This window comes from Pantherophis guttatus, chromosome 5, assembly GCF_059756535.1.
Source record: "Pantherophis guttatus breed Tessera chromosome 5, ASM5975653v1, whole genome shotgun sequence".
NCBI lineage: Eukaryota > Metazoa > Chordata > Lepidosauria > Squamata > Colubridae > Pantherophis > Pantherophis guttatus.
Genome location: NC_142067.1, coordinates 43,351,362 through 43,358,329, shown reverse-complemented (window position 1 = coordinate 43,358,329; position 6,968 = coordinate 43,351,362). Strand labels below are relative to the sequence as shown.

General features: G+C 34.6%; 1 long non-coding RNA gene across 1 annotated transcript; it reads left to right on the top strand.

The window, feature by feature from the left end:
- The first annotated feature begins 989 nt into the window (after positions 1 to 989).
- On the top strand, positions 990 to 5,146 carry LOC117656399 (uncharacterized). The gene is made up of 2 exons (XR_004588950.2): positions 990 to 1,209; positions 5,000 to 5,146. It is a non-coding gene; the product is annotated as an uncharacterized LOC117656399 (long non-coding RNA).
- Positions 5,147 to 6,968: the final 1,822 nt, after the last annotated feature.

Genomic DNA, 6,968 nt, shown 5'->3' with positions numbered 1-6,968 from the left:
AAAAACAGCTGAAACAATGTCCCACATTTCATCAAGACTATTTTACACCAACAGTACCTTCTGAAACTCAGGAATCAGCATTCCACACTGTTCCAATTTAATAAATAAAGTCTTCATCTGCAGCAAATGCCTCTCCACACTCTCTTGTGGTTGCAGCTGGGCTCTGTATAATTGTCTTGATAATTGCACAATATTGCATGTTGATGCACTCACATGCACACTTGTCAATTTCATCCAAACCTCCTTTGCAGTTTTTAAATCAGCTGCATTCAAGAATTGTTCATCTTGTTCATCAAACAAGATGATATAGGTCAGTATCTTATTATGCTGTCTTTGATCTGCTGCTGCTAATGGTGCCTGGGGTGGATTCATAACAATATCCCAGAGCTCTTAGCCTTCAGGAAGCATTCCATCTTTTCAGCCCAAATAATATAATTCTTCTATTCCAAGCGAGGCAGAGAGCTCTCCTTGAACTCAACAGCCATCCTGCAAGCCTTCTCAGCCTTGTTCTCTTTTCCTTATAACACAGGCTGTCCTTCAGCTTAATTACAGTTCAGTTTTACTGTGTGCTTGGTGTGCTCTGGGCCCATAACCTGTTAGAGTTTGCAGCAATCCAACCAGCACACAACTAAATAATTCAGCAGGATTCATATATAAAATAAACTTCTTTATATACAGTAATATAAAGCATGATGCATATATACAATACCCATGCAGCAGAAGCCAGAAATCACAGAAGCACAGAATCAGTATAAGCAATAATAATCCATATACATACATACATACATACACAGTTCAGTCAGGGGGTCAGGGCCAGCTGTCAAGAGGGAAAGCTATGCAGAACAGCTCTCCATTTAAGACAGCTAAGATTCTGTTTCTTAATCACCAAACAGTTCCCATTGGCTGACTTGTTGTTATGGCTATCCCAGCTCATAATTTCTTACACAGTGACATAGACCAGGGCTGTCAAATTCCCAGACCACAGGCCAGATGACTCAGGTGCTGGCCACACATACGTCTGGTTTAGCGAAGGGGAAAAATATGTCCCATGTTGCTGTGATGATGACACAAGTTTGACAACCCTGGTCTAGACTCCTGAAGATGACCTGGGTTGGTAGAATAGGATTTAGTAATGGCTACTGAAAGCCAGTGAGGGAAAAACCTTCATGACACAGATGGTTCCAAGAGAAGTGAAGAACATCAGATCCTGTGAGCATAAGGAACTGCAATCTAAAGCTGATTTGTATTCTTGTTTGACTCTATGGGAAGAGAGAGTAACTGTGCATTTACAGGCTAGGAACAGATGTTTTATTTTCCAAATATGAGAGTAGTTTACTTAGACACACTAAAATAGTAGGTCATAAATTCAGGCTGCATTTCACTGCTATAAAGAGAAATGGCAGGGGGTATTTGACCCTCAACTTGTTTATCTACACTAGCTAAAAACTGCATCATTAGTCTTTTACACTAGAAAACAAAGCTAAGAAACTTGCCTTCTCTGAAAATAATAAAAACCCACAAAGATTTTTTTTGTATGTTTACTAGTATCTCACATATTTGATAAGAGATGATTAATCTTCCTTTTTGTATCACCAAATTTAGAATTGTGTTCTTATTTCAGATCTGATCTAACTAGAACATTATTTTAGATTCAGAATGGAAGTATCAAATATTCATTTTATGATGCTAAAGTACAGTATATCAGTTTCCTTTATAATTCCTATGGATGTAGTTAGATTGTGTGAAGCAGTGTTATTATTAAATATCTTATTGATACTTACTCAAATTGGATTATATATTTACCAGAACTTCCAAGATTATACCTGGAGATTCTGGTAAATACCATTAAGGCCTCTCTAAGGAAGAAAAAGTTGCTTTCTTGATTAAATGAGGCACTTTCTATTACTTAAGAAAGCCTCAATTGTCAAACTAGGGATCTAAAAGTGTATGGCTGGGCAAGTCTTCTCAGACTTCTCAGACTTCTCAGGCAATCCTAGATAAATGGATAATGGCAAATTTTAGACCAATTAGACCAATTTTAAGATGGCTTTAGACCAAGTAACTTCCTTAGCCTGACAAATTATCTTTATTTGAATAGAAATAGAAATAGATTTTGTTTTCCTGTTTTCTTATTTGATTTAAGTACAGTTGACTATTTTATCTCTCTGATTACTTGGTGATTTCAGGAATTGGGAGGTCCACTCCTACTTTTAGAAAGATCCTAGATGGTCTTTCTTGGGAACTATCATGGCAAAATGTGATTTGTGAAAATCAAGGCACTATTTGAGTTCTGATAGGAGAAATCATTAATTGATTTGGAGCTAAGTGTTATAAATATATTGGTGACACTTTCTTTGAAGCAACATTATCAAACAATTATAGCAATGCCCTGAAAGTTTGTCTACAACAGAGCTGTCAAACTTCTGGCCCGGATGTGTCACATGCTGGCCACGCCCACACCCAGTTTAGCAAAGGGAGGGGAAGTCCTGATATGTCACATGACGCTGCTGTGATGACATAAGTTTGACACCCCTGGTCTACAGTAGCAATAGGTAGGATAAGGGAAAATAAAATGTAAATAAATGTAATTCCAAATTGTTGATAAATCTGGTTCTTTAGATGAAATAACTCTTAACTAGCTGTAGTTATACAGCTTGGGAATATTTCTGGATACAAGATCTCTCCATGATATTGACCTAGGTAAAGGTCAACATCATGATTCGGTATAGCTTTAAAATATTCAAATGTGATTTAGGAAGGTATACTAAGAATTTTTTTTTAAAAAATGTATCAAACACTGTATTATGAATGCAAATAAAAAGAAATAGAAGACACAGAAAGATATGTGGATTACCACAGAAAAAAAGAACATGAATTGTTCAATATGAAATGATACTTTTGACCTATGGACACAAAAATTAATTTTAGTGTCTAAATTTATTCAAACAGTATTATGGAAGAGGAACAAGTTGTATTGGATGAGACAAACAACAAACAACAAGAATGATATGGAAAAAGATGCTAACTGGACATACAAAAGAAACTGGCTGATGTCTTAATAAATAGCAAGCAACAGATTGACCTGAATATTTTTTCTATATTTAATTTACAAAAGAGTCTTAAAGCTTTGATAAATTTTGTAAGATATGATAAAAGGAAAAAATGAAAAAAAAATCAATATTTAGGACATTATTTGAAAGGACTAAATATCAAAATTGTTTAAAAATATATAAAAAAGGAAGGAAGGTTGGTTCATTTGATCAATGTTATAGGTTACCAGAGATAACAATACATCTACTGTATTATTACAGTAGATATATTGTTATCTCTGGTAACCTATAACAGAAATTTTGTGATCAGGACTGAAATGATGAGTTTTAAGGATTTGTTTATAGATGTGATGTGGGAAGATCATTATTGTATTTTAAGAAAAGATGTTAAGAAGGTTTCAATTACTAAAATTATCCTATGATTGCTGAGATGAAGGGGGAAGTAATTTCTTTGTATATTTCTATTTTTTCTTTATTGTACTATTCTACTTTTCTGCATCTATTTTGTCTTTCTCTTTTTTCTCTTTTCTGAGTTTTTTATTGTTGTAGTAGTAACTTTAAACACAATAACATGAAAGAATATGAATAAGAAATAGACTGATTTGTTTATCGTTATGTACAGTACCACAAATCCATGAAAAAAAAGTGGAACTGAATACATACCTAGGTACAGCATTTGAAACATAGTTTAAGATTAGAACAACCAGAGTTGCTACTTGCATATCAGTAAACTAACATGACAATTATAATTCCTTAAGAAGCTCATATTTTAGCTTCCAAGTTAATGAGTGAGCTCATCTGTATTCCATTTGAGGTGTTGCATTTCTTCTTTTGCTTAATATTGATCAGCTTGGATTTTATTGCTGCATTATTTTTTTGTATGAATGTATGAAGATCATCTGTAAAATAAATAAAATTCTTTCTCTTTCATATAAATACAGACACAAGATCTTTTTAATAAAGTAAAATATTACATTGTGATCATGAGTGTAATGAAAGTTGTGCAAGTTTAGAAAAATTCACCTCACAGGAGCAAGAACTAGGAATTAATAGAATAATTCTCAACAGACTTCTCTGAGATATAATAATTGTTTCCTTTACTGTTTGTTTTCTTCAACACATAAAATTCAACAAGTTGTTGCTATTACTGCTGCTGCTCTTGGCCCCAATAAACTTTTGGTGTTGCCATTTGCCTTTATGAGTTTCACTGTGACAGCTACATTAGTGTTTTTTGATTAAAGTAAGACAGCAAGCCAGACCTAATGTTTTGAAAGGCTTTTTGACCATTATGAGGGAGAGGGATAACTGCTTAATTGGTTCATAGTGGCAATTACATTCTGGCAATACAATGAATCTCCCCGCAGAGCCTCCAATTACTATTCAAGAACAGGTATAAAATTATATTTCCAGAGGACAGATTATGTGGATTGTTTTCCCTGATCCATAAACTATAAATAGAGTAGAGAGCAAAATAGCTAAATAATGAACTGTTTTTTCAGTAGATATGATGTTTGCAATAATGTAAAACTCATGGGTGATTTTGTACTGGAACTTTGAGATAAAGAGAAAAAAAGATAAAAAAAATTCAATGCAATATTTTTTTAATATATATATGTTCATAAACCCGACACCAACTATTTTAAATGCACTTATGTTTTATGAATATTCTCTTGACTTTGTACGAACTATTTCCAATGCTTCTCCTCTTTGTCTGGAAAAAAAAAAGTCATCAGCAATTGTATGGAAAAAATATTTCTCAAAGTCCATGACATTTTGTCTCTAGAATAGCATAAACACAAAATATGGCATGATTTTTTAAAAATCTTGTACTAGGTTTTGCATTTGGTGTCATGAGGAGGTATAGCAATAGCACTTAAACTTATATACTGCTTCACAGAACTGCATTCTAACCACTACCACCATGGCTTACATATGGTTTATTATTCCAGGTTCCTATTGCCCTTCTACACATCTACTGACTTCACCCTGGGAATACCTTTTATGAATCCTGCATGGATCCTGAATCATCTCTTCTCTTGAGCTAACTTGAATTGCTTTCACAGGCCAAAGCAGGTCAATTAAAACATTACAGTTAATCCTTGTTTAGCAATTTCCTTATTTAGTGTCCATTCACACTTAAACTGTAATGAAAAAACAATTTTATGACCAATCTTGCATTTATAATCTTTGCAGGTCTGTTAAACAAAGAAAAGCTGAAGTAAGATTATAAATTATGGTTTCACTTAGTGACCACTTTGCCTAACAACTAAGTTGCTGGTCCCACTTGGGATTATCAAATGACTACTGGTATTTATCCAATTATCAGTGGAATCACCTTCCCTGAACTATGAATGATATGCAGCAAATCTACACTGCATAATTCTGAATACCTATGCATCTTCACAAAAAATGCCAAACCAGTCAACCTACTATAGTACAACTGAAACAAACTGTGACAAAGATATCACTGCCAAAAATATCTCAGAAACAACCAACAGACTACTACAACTAAATAGTATCACTGTAGCCTTTGAACCAACTAAAAGCCTCCAAAGCATGTTAAGTAAACCAAGAGACTCAGTAACTTGAGAAGAAAAAAATAAGATTCATTTACAATATATAGTGTACAATTTGTAATAGTCACTATGTAGGACTAGCTGGGCACATTCATTAACAACAACTATCAGTCAGAAGACAAAATGAAAATTCCATAATTTCACAACACATAGACTAGGGCAGTGGCGGATTTCTAACTGTTCGCCCCAGTTCAGGCAAACCAGTAGTGGTGGTGGCGGGAGGCTCCACCCATCCACCCGGACATCATCATGGATGCTCTGCGCATGCGCAGAAGGTTCTGTGCATATGCAGAAACACCATGTGTGAGTGAAGTAAGCGCGCACATGCACACGCTTCTAATTCCGAACTGGTAGCAAAGGTAAGTGGAACCCACTACTGGACCAGGGATATCAAATTGTCAGCCCAAAGGCCAGATGCATCATGCACAGGCCAGACCCACCCCAGCTCTGTGAAGGCAAAAAATGTCACAAAATGTCATGTGATGGAAATATGACGCCATCAGTTTGACACCTGTGACATAGATAGACTAAACTAGAGTTTCACTTGGGAAATACTCAGCATCCCAGCAAACTAAATAATAACAATAATAATAATAAAAAAACCACTAGAAAATTCCTGGAAGCTTGAAACTCAGATAAATCAACCATTAATAGGCACATAAACAACATTTACACACCATTCAAAAGAGACAATTAAAAAACCTAAATAGGGAACATGAGACTAGAACACATATTTTACAGAGGCATACACTCAGATAAGTAGGGATTAATACCAAACAAACAAACAAGCAATAAACAAAGCCTAATCAAGTAGCTAAGGATAAAGCCACACTGTTCTGACAGAGCCACAATTCTGACAGAGAAAACTACAGCACATAAGCAAACTTCCTCACTTCCTTCTACGACTGAAAATGTTAACTAATTGGGTAATGAAACATCTGCAAGAAAACAAGCTCAGAGAGGTCTATAAAGATTGCCTTCACAGTCTATGAAGATTGCCTGAAAATCCAGAGCTGCTTGAAGATTGGTAAGAATGATACTAATACTAGATGTTATCCCTACTTGTGGAAGAACCCTCCCAAAGTATGAATTCAGTTAAAGCAAATTGCATGAAAAGCAGAGCCTTACATAACTAACAAGCTTAGAGAAATATACATTCTTTTAACAATTCTGAATCCAACCAAATATAAAACAACATCTCTCTAATTAAAAAGCATGAATACAGGAGCACATATTTCCTACAGGTAACTGTATTCTCTGTGGTAATATGTTATAAAGAGAAACATTTCATTTCATTATAAGCTATTTTGATTTGATAAAGTTAATATTAATTTTCTTGTGT